Source organism: Equus caballus, chromosome 24 (genome assembly GCF_041296265.1).
Source record: "Equus caballus isolate H_3958 breed thoroughbred chromosome 24, TB-T2T, whole genome shotgun sequence".
Lineage (NCBI taxonomy): Eukaryota > Metazoa > Chordata > Mammalia > Perissodactyla > Equidae > Equus > Equus caballus.
Genome location: NC_091707.1, coordinates 24,478,610 through 24,492,114, shown reverse-complemented (window position 1 = coordinate 24,492,114; position 13,505 = coordinate 24,478,610). Strand labels below are relative to the sequence as shown.

General features: G+C 44.1%; 1 protein-coding gene across 6 annotated transcripts in view; it reads left to right on the top strand.

Annotated features, from left to right (window-relative positions):
* Positions 1–13,505, top strand: part of SPTB (spectrin beta, erythrocytic) — a 114,429-nt gene that overhangs the window by 35,828 nt on the left and 65,096 nt on the right. Inside the window, exon 1 of one of the 6 annotated variants that reach the window (XM_070249545.1) lies at positions 10,709–10,727. The exons of the other annotated variants lie outside the window; for them this stretch is intronic. The gene's annotated coding sequence lies outside the window, so the exon portion shown is untranslated. Of the gene's footprint in view, positions 1–10,708; positions 10,728–13,505 lie in introns of those variants that run through there. 6 annotated transcript variants of the gene reach the window in all.

Here is a 13,505-nt window from a genome sequence, read left to right as displayed (position 1 = left end):
CCTCACCTGTCTCGCAGGGTTGTTAGGAGGATCAACGAGAAGCTGCATGAGAAAAATCTCTGATAAACATCGTTTACATGGACAATGAAATCACCACTCCCTATCATCAGCACCCAACTCAAATGTCGTCTCTTCCATGAAGACTTCTCTGGTTTCTCCAGCTTTCAGTATTCTCTCCTGCCTATGAAATCCCATGGCATTTTCTTTATGCCTCTCTTTTGACACTTACATAATTCTGTCTTGTTGTGTCATTACTTATATCCGTGTCTTAGGCAACCTGAGGGCAGAATCCATGTCTATACCATATTTATATCCTCCATTATAATACCTTGCTCCAGAAAACCCTCTCATTATTTTAAAATAAATTGTAATAATTCTACATCATTATTATCAGAGTAGTTCATAACAATGGCCCTGCCACATACTAAGTGCTCAATAAATATTTGGTTTTAGTCTTTTTGTTTATGTTCCTAGTTCTAATGTTTTGTTTTCAGATGTAGTGAGGTATAATTTACATACAGTAAGATTCACTCTTTTCAGTGTACATTTCTTTTTTTCCTTTTTTTTTTTTAAGATTTTATTTCTCCTTTTTCTTCCCAAAGTGCCCTGGTACATAGTTGTATATTTTTAGTTGTGGGTCCTTCTAGTTGTGGCATGTGGGATGCCTCCTCAGCATGGCCTGATGAGCAGTGCTATGTCCGCGCCCCGCATCTGAACTGGTGAAACCCTGGGCCGCTGCAGCGGAGCGCGCGAACTTAACCACTTGGCCACGGGGCTTGTCCTTCAGTATACATTTCTATAGGTTTTGACAAATGCATGTAGTGTATAACTACCACCACAGTCACCCCCAATGATTCCCTCAGGCCCCTTTGTTGTCAGCCTCTTTTCCCAGCCCTAACCCCTGGCAGCCACTGATTTGTTTTCTGTCCTTATAGTTTTGCCTTTTCCAGAATGTCGCATCAATTGAATCACGCAGTATAAGCCTTTTGAGCCCAACTTCTTTCACTTTGCCTAGTGTGTCTGTGACTCATTCGTGTTGAGTGTATAACAGTCCTTTCTTTTTTTTATCACTGAGTAGTATTCCATTGTGTGGATGTACCGTGGTTGGTTTATCTATTCACCAGCTGTTTCCAGTTTTGGGTCATTATGAATAACGCTGCTATAAACATTTGCACAGAGGTTTCTGTGTGAATCTAAGTTTCCGTTTCTCTAGGGTAAAAACACTTAGGAGTAGGATTACTGGGTCCTATGGTAAGTGTGCATTTAATTTTATGAGAAACTGCCAAACTTTTTTCCAAAGTGGCTGTGCTATTTTGGATTCCCACCAACAACGTTTGAGACTTCTGGTTGCTTTGCATCCTGACCAACACTTGTTATTTTCAGGTTTTCTAAAAAGCCATTCTAATAGGTGTGTAGTGGTATTTCATTGTGTTTTTAATTTGCATTTCTTTAATGACAAAAGAAATAGAGCATCTTTTCATGTGTTTATTTGCCATACATATGTCTTTTTTTTTGATGAAACGTCTGTACAAATCTTTTTTTTTTAAAGATTGGCACCTGAGCTAACAATTGTTCCCAGTCTTCTTTTTAATTTTTTTTCTGCATTTTCTCCCCAAAACCCCCTAGTACATAGTTGTATATTTTAGTTGTGGGTCTTTCTAGTTGTGGTATGTGGGACGCCACCTCAGCATGGCCTAACCAGTGGTGCCATGTCTGCACCCAGGATCTGAACCAGAGAAACCCTGGGTGGCCGAAGTGGAGCATGCGACCTTAACCACTCAGCCGTGGTGCCGGCCCGTGTACAAATCTTTTGCTCAGTTTTAATTGAGGTTTTGTTTTCTTGTTAATGAGTTTCGAGAGTTCTTTATGTATCCTGTATACAAGTCCTTTATCAGATAATGTGTTTTGCAAACATTTTCTTCCAGTCTGCGTCTTGTATTTTCATTCTCTTAATGTCTTTTGAAGAGCAGAAATTTTTACTCTTGGTGGTTAAATTTATAAAATTTTTCTCTTGTAATACCTGATCTTTTATGGATCATACTTTTGATGTTGTATCTAAAATATTTTGCTTAACCCAACTTCACAAAGATTTTCTCCTATTTTTTTCCTAGAAGTTTTACAGTTTCAGATTTTACCTTTAGGTCTATAATCCATTTCTAGTTGATTTCTGTATATGGTGTGAGGTATGGGTCAAGGTTCATTTTCTTTTTCATGTGACGTCCAGTTGTTCAGCACTGTTTGTTGAAGGGACTATTCTTTCTCAATCAAGTTGTTTTTGCAACTTTGTCGAAAATCAATTGACCATATATATATGTCAGTCTATTTCTGGACTTCATTCTGTTCTGTTGATAAATATGTCCAACCTTTTGCCATATGAGGCTATCTTGATGACTGTAACTTTATGGTAAATCTTGAAATCAGGTAATGTTAGTCCTTCATTTTGTTCTTCTTTTCCAAATAGTTTTGCTGTTCTATTTTCTCTGCCTTAACCATATAAATTTTAAAATCAGCTTGTTGATTTCTAAAAAAACATTCTGTGCGGATTTTGGTTGGCATTGCAGTAAGCTTATAGATCAGTTTGAGGAAAACTGACATCTTAACAATACTGAATCTTCCAATCCATGGGCATGGTATATCTTTCCATTTATTTAGATCTTTAATTTCTTTCATCAGTGTTTTGTAGTTTTTGGCCTGTGGTTTTTGCGCATATTTTATTCTACTTATACCTAAGTATTTCATGGATTTTTGGGGTGTTATTGTTCAATAAAAATTTGTTGAATTAATTAATTAACAGTGCCAACCTCCTTGTGAATACTTGTCTTGATTCTGTCATCAAATACAAGATGCTAGAACAGGGTTGGCAGATTCATCAAAGACCTTGGTTATGGCTAGGCCAGCAGTGAGGCTAAGAGGTCTGAGCATAACTCTAGAAGGCAGGAAATGTGGGCTTCATTCTGACACCCTTTTCACCATGTTCTTTAACCTTGGACAGCTCCTCCTCCCTGACCAGGTTGGCCTTCTAGCTCAAGTTGTATGTTAAGTCTACACTTTTCAGGGACTCTCTAGGCACAACTTGCTTTCTCTGTAGGTGAAAAGAGGTTGCCTCCCTTGCATGATTTTAACATGCCCGAGTAGCCTGTCTCACCAACCACTTCTCACCCGTTGGCCTGGTTTGGCTCCTAAACTGCCTCTTTCATATCCCTCCTTTGAGTAAGATATTATATTTCCATAAGGCCCTTATTAAGATTTGTTCCCTAGGAGAGAGACTCTGGCTCCTTGGGAAGGTAGGTGCATCGGTTTCATCCAATTAACATGTACCAATTGAGGACTTACCAGTGTGAGGACCTCCGAAGTGACAATGGCCTCCTTCCCTTTAAGGAGTTTACAGTCATAGGGAATTAGGTTGTTGAAGTCAATTTTGTTTGGAAGTAGGGCTGGCACGGTAGGTCTGAAGAAGGAGTGGTGCTTGGGTCATTCAGACCAACAGGGGAAGCTGGCATCAGGGGAGGTCGGGAGAGCGTGGCTGCCTGAGGCGGGGTGAAAGGGAAAGAGAGTTGCAGAGGGCAGTAGGGTAATGACAGGGGACTCCACCTACTGTACACTGTCGTTTTTACTGTGAGAACTTGCATATTGAGCAGAACCACGAACTTCATACTGAGAGATACTGTATATTATCTGTGAATAACAATATCTTGGGACTGTATGGTACTGTACAGTTTATACATCATTTTCGTATAACTTCATTTAGTCTGTACAACAGCTTTATGTGGTAAGTGGTGGGTATGTTAATTAGGGTACCTTAGCTGCTCTAATAAAGAAGTTGAAAATCTGATTTTATTTCTCGCTCACATCACAGATGAGTAAATGGGTGTAAATGGAGGGCGAGGCTTTGCTCCCCACACTTATCCAGGAAATCAGCTTCCTTCCATCTTGCGGCCTCGTCCTCTGGGTTATAGGAGTTTTAGGGGAAGGAATAAGAGAATTATGGGGAAGATTTTAATGACTAAGACCTTGAAGTGGTGCTCGTCACTTTTGCTCATTCAGTCACACAGCTACACCTGCCCACAGGGTGACTGGAAGTGTCTCCAAGCTCTGCGTGTAGAAAGAGTAGAATTCAGACACTGTTAAGCCCAAGCAGTCACTGCCATGGAAACACAGGGTGTTTCCCTTGTTTTACAGATGGGGAAACTGAGGTACAGAGTGGTTGAGTGACTTATAGAAGAACACAAGGCTATTAAGTACAGAAGTTAGGATTTCAACCCAGGTCTTCTGTTTTGACAGAATGGGAACAGTGATGATAATAACAACAGTAATAACAATAACATCTAACAGCTTATGAATGTGGTTTATGTATTAAATGGGGCAAGATACATAAAGGTCTTAGTAAATTCCAGGTTCCCTTCCTAGCCTTGGGTTTGGCCACACAGTCCTATAAAGAGCCAAGTATTTTTCCTGAGGACTCTGGGCAGCAGAGTGACTGCATGAGCCAGCAGCATTAGCGAAGCCCGGGGAAGGGGCTGAATAGACTCCAGCGGCTGAGAGGTGCTCTCTCTGCAGGCCTGGGAGGTTGTGCACGGCAGGAACTGGCTCTGCCAGGCCTGAAGAGGCTCTACTTGCTATTGTTGCGAGACTGGAGCTGCCCTTGCAGGCAACTTTGTGTCTGTCTCCAGAGGACGGCCCCATTGTGCCAGGCTTGTGCCCTGGCCCAGGATGGGAAAATCCTCCAGCCAGCACCTGTTCCCTCAGGAGTCATTATGGGCCCAAGCAACTTTTAAAAGATTAATTTTAATTTAATTATTTTAAAAGCTCTGACATGAATGAATAACTAAATTGGCACCCATAACTTATATATTATTTATAGGTTCAACTTTTAAAATAGCTCTTTTCGTTTGTGTGCAGAGATGTATGGAGAGAAACAATTCCATGACTGACATTTCTGTGACACAAGAAAGAAACTGTAAAAGACTTTTCAGCTGAGTGGGGTGGGACTTCCCTGTCTAGAAGAGTTCTGGGTGAGAAGCTGCTGCTTTCATCAGTGTTTTGGGTGAGGAAATTGAGGCATGGATTGAAACATAGCAACTCTGAGAAGTTTCGAGATTGTAGACATTCGTAGGAGCTTGGGCCCTGTTGTCACTGCCCATCCCTTATGCCACCACAGTCCAGCCAAAGAGGAAGAGGCGGCAGGAAAGTGGTTGAGACAGCAGGGGCAACAGTGATAATGTCAGGCACCAGTGCCCAGTCTGAACCCATGGCCCTACACACACCATGTTTCCAGCTCCCTCACTACCTTGACCTCCAAATTGGCCTCCAAATAGTGTGTCCCCTGCAGGAGCTGCTCTTATACTCTGAAGGAGCAGTGCTCTGCATTTCTCACTCTTCACCCATTTGTTCAACATTTTGTAGCCCCATTTCATGCACCTGGCATTTATGCTGGGCAAGTGGGACAAAAAGAATGAATAAGGATGTCCCTGGCTTCAAGCAGCTTATAGTTTATTGGGAAAGAGAGAGAAATCGATGATTATCCTATAATGTGGCTAAGTGCTTTGATGAAAATGAGCACTGCGTGTGACAGGAACCTGAAAGAAACCCTCTCACCTCCCACTGCTGCAGGGGATGGTGAGGAGATGGGGAGGTTTCTCGAAGGAAGTGAAGGCTAAGCTGAGTTCTGAAGGACAAGAAATTATTCTGAAAGAGAGGGAGGGTTCTCTGGGTGGAGGGAAGAACATGTGCAAAGATCATGTCCAGAGAGAGCCAGGGATCCGAATAGAGTTCATTATGACTGGAATGTGGCTTTGGGGAAGTAGGAAGGGTTGGATGGAAATGGTGTTCATCTAGGAGATAGAGTAGAAAGGGCTTTGATTAGGCTCTGTTTTGGGTTTCCACTTTTTTTCTGAGATAGAGAAGAGCTCTTCAAGTATGGAAGTGAGGGCCAGCCCCAAGGCCGAGTGGTTAAGTTTGCGCACTCCGCTTTGGCAGCCCAGGGTTTCACTGGTTCGGATCCTGGGCGTGGACATGGCGCCCCTCATCGGGCCACATTGAGGCAGCGTCCCACATGCCACAACTAAAGAAGGACCCACAACTGGAATATACAGCTGTATACTGGGGGGATGTGGGGAGAAAAAAGCAGAAAGAAAAAGATTGGCAACAGTCGTAAGCTCAGGTGCTAATCTTAAAAAAAAAAAAAGTATGGAAGTGACATTACCATATTTTTATTCTAAGATGACCTTTCTGGCTACGGTATAGAGATGGGTTGAGATGGTGGGCAAAGGACAAATAGGATACAAAGAAATCAGCAGGAAACCACTAGACTTGAGATAATGATGGCCAGAAGTGATGGGGAGCAGTGGAGACATAGAAAAATAGAGACTTGAGAGACACTGAGGGGACTGAACTGATGAAAGACTAGGAGAGGAGAGGGGTAGGGCACAACCCCAGATTTCGGTTGCGGCCATTGGGATATTGGTGGACAGGGAACATGACAAGAAGTACTGGGACAGGGAAGGTGATAGATTCACTTGGGGGTCATGTTGAATATGACGGGCCTGTGGGCCTTCCAGTAGATGTTCAGAAGGCAGTTGGGTGGGAGTTGAGGAGATAGATTTGGAAGCCATTAGCATGAGATGGTAATTCAAGTCATGGGAGTGAGGGAGATAGCCTAAGAAGAGTGTGTAGACAGAGGAGGAAGTGGCGGAGGCCCAGGAGAGAACTCTGGGGAACATCACTGTTCAAAGGACAGAGAAAGGGAGAGTAGCCCACAGAGCAGGCCAAGGAGGAAGGGCCAGAGAGTTGAGAGAGGAGCATGTCCTGGAAGACAGAGGAAGTGATTTCAGGAAATTTTGGAATGGCCAACAGAGCTTAATGCTGCCGAGAAGTCAAGATGAGACCTGAAAAACATCAGTTGTTTTAAGCAACAAGGAAAGGAGGTGTCAGTGACTTTTGACGAGAAGAGTTTCATGAAGTGATGGGCAAAGCCTGATTTCAGTGAATTGAGGAGTGAGTTGGGTATGGGATGAGGAAAGTCTCATCAATATAGATAAATATACTGTATCTTTTTGTCTTAGGAGCAGAGGGCTGAGGTCATCATACTTCTCAGTTCATTGTCATCATTTTCTAGACAAGGCCACTCTCCTGATTGGTTGGTTGATGGATTTCCTTTTGTCTCTATTTTCCTTTTCCATTCCCCTCGTTCCACCTAGAGGCAACCATTTTCATATGTTTAAGAGTTAAATTCCTTTTGTTTGTATATGTTCTTATGTATATTGTTTTATATGCAGATATTTAAAAATTGTGTCAGTGATGCATTATAGAGCTCATTCTATTTCTTAACTATTTTATCAAGCACTATGTTCTTAAGATCTTCCAGTGCTGCCATGTGTCCTCCATGTGTACATTCCCTACATTTTACTGTCCATCCCCAGGCATGGACACACAGGTTATCTCCACCTCCCACCACCACAGTCCATGCTGCACTGAACATCCTTGCATATGTCCCCTTTTAGACCTGTGTGAGAATTTCTTTGGTCTCTCTGCCCAGGAGTGGAGTTGCAGATACATAACCTGCCTGAGTACTGGCAGGCTGCCCTCCAGAACAACTGGGCCAGTACGCACTCCCACCAGCAGAGCATGAGGTTCCTGCTTGCACATCGCTAACTACACCTTGCATTACTCAGCTTGATAATGTTGGCCTGTGGTGTCCCCTTGTTTTGATCTGCATTTCTTGGGTAACTAATGAGGCCGAGTATCTCTTCATAGGGTTTTAGCCTTTTCAGTTTCCTCTTCTGTAAATCACCTCTTCATATCCTTGGCAACTTTGTCAAGAAGTTTGGCTCTGAAAGGGAAGAGTGAAAGGATGACTAGGAGGAGTTTTATATTTAGGATAAGAAAGACTTGAGCATGTTAAAATGAAGATGGGAGGGAGAAAAAGCTGAAGAGTCATCTTCCTCCCAGGATTTGAGGGATGGGCATAAGGAAGGGCGGTGAGGATCTGGCCTCACCCGGCAAGGCAGCGAGACTGAGGGAAGGGAGTGGGGCTGAGAAGGGAGTCAGTGCACGGATCATCACCAGCCTTCCCTGAGCCCGTCTCACTGCCCTCCACTTGGGCATAGAGGTGGTAGAGGATCCATGAGGTTAGATAGGAGGGGAGAGCTGGCCTCGTTCAGATTCTAGGGAAATGTTATGTTTTGTGTTTTGTTTTGTTTTTTTTCTTTTGAAGAGAACGTTTAAGATTTACTCCATTACCAACTTTCAAATATACAGCACAGTATTATTAACTATAGTCACCAAGCTGTACATTACATTCCAGGACTTATTTATTTTATTTTATTTATTTATTTTTATTTTCTTTTTTGGGGGGTTTTATTATTTTCGGATAAACATCATATTTTGAATTCTGTGTACATTACATCATGTTCACCACCCGAAAACTAATTATAGTCCATCCCCTCACATGTGAGCCTAATCACCCCTTTTGCCCTCCCCCCTCCCCCTATGGTAACCACCAATCCAATCTCCAATGCTATATGTTTTTTTGTCGTTGTTTTTGTGTTTCTAAATGTTTAAAAATTGTATTAAATTGCAAGGAGAGAGGAAAGATGCCAAAATTTCAGTATATGGGATGTGGCAGAAATAAAGCTGTAGAGGTACATGACACAATGATGGGGGTGGGGGACGTGGACCCTCCTGGTTGGAGCAGAGTTAGCACATGACAGTATGAACTCAGCACTAAATGGTGTAGGGCTGGAGTGGACTGTGTGTGAGAGAGAGTTACTGAAAGCTCCCGCAGTAGAGGTGTGTCATTGTGAGGGGGCTGTGCAGGATGGATTGAAGAGGCTGAGCACGGACAGACCGACAGACCGTCACACACATCCAGGTGGGAAATGGTAAGGGCCTGAAGGGAAGCTTTACCACATAAAAGAATGATGAATGACAGACACTTTACACAGGTATGTGACTGGCCTTGGTGATGAGTAAATACTGAATAGGCACTCGATACACATAAGTGGCATAACTGAGTGAGTAGTATGGGGATCAAGGAATATGGTGGGATCGACAGGTTTATAGAGGCTCCAGAGTTAGGCCTCTGAGAGGTGGATAATATTTATTGAGCACCTATATGTCCCAGGCACAGTAGTAGGCACTGGAATACAATTATGAATAAAACAGACATGGCTGCTGCCTGCAAGGAGCCCACGGTCTAAGCAGGGAGAGGCAAAAACAAAAGTAAACCAATAGATGTATGAATAATTAGAATTATAGTGAGTGCTATGAAGGGATCAAGTAGGGTGCCCCGAGTGAGGATGACAAAGGAGGGACCCATCTTAGATAGGGTGCTCAGGGAAAACTTTGAGCCCCGTGTATAGGAGAGTGATATCTCAGGAGACCTGAGGAATGAGAAGGAGGCAGACAGGCGAGATGCTCCAGGAAGTGTCCTGGGCAGAGGGCACAGCGTGCACAACAGTCTGAGCTGGGGAGGAAATGGCTAGTTGCAAAACTGGAAGGAGGCTCACAGATTACATGTAGCAAGTGTGGGGAGGCAGAAGCCAGAGCATGCCAAGCAGTAGGGCCATGGTAAGGGGTTGATTTCTATTCTGAGTTCTAGCTGTCCTCAGAGCATATGGCTATTTTTTATGAAATTGATAAAACTTAACTGTAATAACAAATTAGCATTTTTATTGTACAAATTTCAAACATATACAAAAAAATACGTAAAAAATATATTTAAAAATTTTCAAACATATGCAAAAGTAGACTAGTATCATGAGCCTCCCATGTGTGGATCACCCCAAGTCAACTGTTGTTAGGGGTTCCCCACTTGCTTCACTGCTCCCCACTTTGCTGAAGCAAATCCCAGATAACATGTCATGTCCCCCTACTACATTCTTCAGCATCTCTAAAAAATATGTTCATTTTCTTACATAACCACAATGTCATTAGCAGAGCTAACATAATTCACTATAATTCCTGGTTATCATCCAATATTGAGTCTATAACTCAGATATCCCTGGTTGTCTCAAAAATGTGTTTTGATAGTTGTTTGATTCAAGATCCAAACAGGGTACACTTTACATTTCAGTTATTACATCTCCTAAGTCTCTTTTGATCTACACCAGTCCCTAGTCTTTGCTCCTTTTTTTTGTCTGTTTGTGTTAATGCATTGACTTGTTAAAATGGAGTCAGTCATCTGCAGATTCCTCATATTGTCATTTAACTTGTTTCTCGATCTCCTATAATTTCTGTCAATAGGAAATTAGCCATAAAGACTTGATCAGATTGAGGTTCAGTTTTTTTGGCAAGAATGCCATTGGTCATGCTGTCCATCATTTTGCATCATGTTAGGTGAAACACAGTATCTGGTTGTCCTATTCGTAGTGATGCTAAGATTCATCTCTGCATTCAGGTGTTGGGAAATTGATACCATTGTATAGTTCCCCATCTATGTTTTATTTAATGTTTTTATTTTTTTGATGATCTTTTCTGAATCAATTACTTCGTTAGAAATAGCTCAACAATTATTTCAAATCAGTTATACCAACCTTTTCTTGACTACTTCCAATATTGAGACCTCACTTTCTCCCTGGGCAGTTTTCATCAGAGAAAAGAGAGGTCACTGTGGGTGTTCTGGAAAAGTCTTCATGGAACAAGAGAAATTGGGCATTCAACTTTTCAATTTAACTACCACATATTATTACTTATTCTGGGAGAGGAGACCAGTGGCTATCTTGGAAAAGGTGAGTTGGGAGAGGTAAGAAGTAGGACTGAGTTATAATACCTTTCTGGAAATGTAGATATTGAGCCCAAGAATCCCAATGGAGGATAATCTTCGAAAATTACATATATTAAGAGTATGATCCCTCCTGTCTCCTTTAATCATTCCTAGTGGACAGTTGCCTCTGTGTAGGACGATAGATGCTGGGAAGACAGAGGGCTAGTGGGGCAATCACTATGGCAGAGCTGAGCAGCACCTGTTCCCCAACCAAATCCCTGTAAGAGCCGTTGGGGCTGTGACCTCTCCCCCCATTCCAACAGCTGCAGCATAACTGGAGCCAGTTCTTAGTAGGAGATTTTTCCATGATGAGGGTGGACAAGTTGTGACATGTGGGCCTAAAGTCCCTGGCCGGTGACAAAAACTGGAGCAGAAGGATCTAGCTAAGGCCTCACCAAAAAGCAGTGGACTACAATGACTAGGATATTGCAAATGTGTGGGGATCCTTGATGGTGGCAACCATGGACAGGAATCTTGAGACTTTAAGAACCCCAAACCACACCCTGCCACTGATGGACTGGTGGCCAGGCCAGTTGAGATGGAAACTGCAGTGTGGGAAAGCAGAGTGTGCTCTGGGGAGGGGAAGCAGCTTGGTCCAGGCACTGTGCTGCTGTCCATCTGCTGGAAAGGTCCCCCACAGGTGGTGTGCTTGCCTGGGCCTCACCGGTCACCCCATGGTCCTGAAACTCTCCTGTTCTCCTGCCCTGGGAGCCGTGTGCTCCATCTTAGTCATACTGAGACTGAACTGTACTTTCTAGGTGGAGATGTCTGGTAGACAAATGAAGGTGCCAGACTAGAGCTTGGAGGCGGGAAGGATGTTAGGACTGGAGATAGATTTAGAGTACTCTGCTCGGGGCGTCTCATTGGTTCTCGTGCTGTTTTAGTGTGTATGTGTGTTTCTGTATTTGACTGTTCTTTAAGGTGTCTGTGAATGTGCAATGAGATTATGATTGGAGGGAGTCGAAGGATATTCCCTTTTGGTAAATGCATTGGTGGAAAAGTTACCAGGGAAACTTTAGGATGTAATCTCCTGACTGGGTTGCCATAGTACCAAAATATGTTAAAAGCGGAGTGGGAGTAGCATAAGGGGGAAGCACAAAATAGAAAGCACCCTGTGGCACAGTGGTTAAAGTTTTGCATACTCCACTTCTCTGGCCTGGGTTCATGGCTTTGGATCCCAGGTGCGGACTTACTCTACTCATCAGCCATGCTGTGGTGGTGTCTCACATATAAAGGGAGGAAGATGGCACAGATGTTAGCTCAGGGCTAATCTTCCTCAAGCAAAAATAGAGGAAGATTGGCAATAGATGTTAGCTCAGGGTGAATTTTCCTCACCAAAAAAAAAAAAAAAAAGGATGAAAGCAGGCGAGGGGTCAAACCTCACAGCTAGAGAGAAAATAAAGGTAGAGTGGGTCTAAATTCCCTGTTTAAGGAAGCCCATGTCTAAGCTGTTGTAACACTCACACCTGGGACCCTGTATTTCCCCATTTCCCCCTCCACAGTAGACCTTTGGGCTTTGTTGCTTCTCGCATTCCTGTGGCCCAGGGAAGAGGAGATGGGGTGGGGAGAAGAAGAAAAGAGCATCCATCCTCTTCTGCTCAGCACTACAGGGAGGGCTGGGGGTGGTTCTAGCCGGGGCTCCGGCAGCACCCTGCAGGCGAGAGAGGAGCTGTCACTGCAGCCACTTCTTGGGTTCCTAACTGCCCAGGGAGTAACTGGACATAGCACATGAGGCTGAGATTCCAGGGCCTACCACCTGGTCTCAGAAGCATGTGGGTTCCTTGGCACACGTGGGCAGGGTGGAACTGGGGGTTGTGTCAGTGATATTGTGAAATCCACTTACCAAGCAGGTGCTCCGTCTGCTCGTCTGTGCCCAGGGCGGTCAGATGAGCTCCCAGTACTGAGCTGTGGGCAGGTCTTCTAGGGACCCATCCTGCTCAGAGTATAACCTGGGGTCTGGGGGTGGCAGAAGCTCACCGGGTGAAGGTGAGCCTCTGGGCTGTGCATTTGGAGATGGGCCCGCTCAGCTGCTGGATAGGCAGGCAGATGGAGAGGGAAGGTGGGCTTTCCTGGACGTGGAGCTGCACACACCAGAGAAGAGCCACCCACACTTTGACAAGGGTCTGGGGGGTTACAAGAAGGACTTCTTGGGAGCTTGAGGGTGAATTGGGGAGTGGAGGCTCAAGGAACTATTTCTTACGCCTTTTTCCTGAGTTTGCTGGCAGGGGCGCAAGGTGCAGTTTAGGGTCTAACATTAGCCATGTGCTCGCTGTCTTCCATGCTCATGGAGGGCCACTCTGGATGCATAGATGACCTACATCCTTAAAAACGTGACTGAAGCACCTCCTCTCCAAGTTCCCCTCAGGTATCCACTTAAACGTCATTTCCGTGACTCCCCATTTGGTTAGGTGGCCCCACTGTAAGCCCTCAACAGATGATATTCTTTTCAGTCATGGTAGTTTCTTTATGGCCAGGCCTTCGAAGGGACGTTATGACCGTAGTGGAAATAGACACGGGTGACGTTGGGAAAGCACTGGGTTGAATTTAGTTTTAGGCTTTGTTGGGGTTTTTTGTTTTGTTTTCCTGGAGTAACCATCTGTAGCTTTCCTGTTTTCTTTTCTTCTCTGCTGCCTCTTATACCCAGTTCTCCAAGATTCTCCCCTTGCTGCTGAGCACACTGGCCCGCCCCCCACCCCTTGGCTCTGATGGAGCGCCATCTGGGCAGGCTGCTGGGGTGGGCACA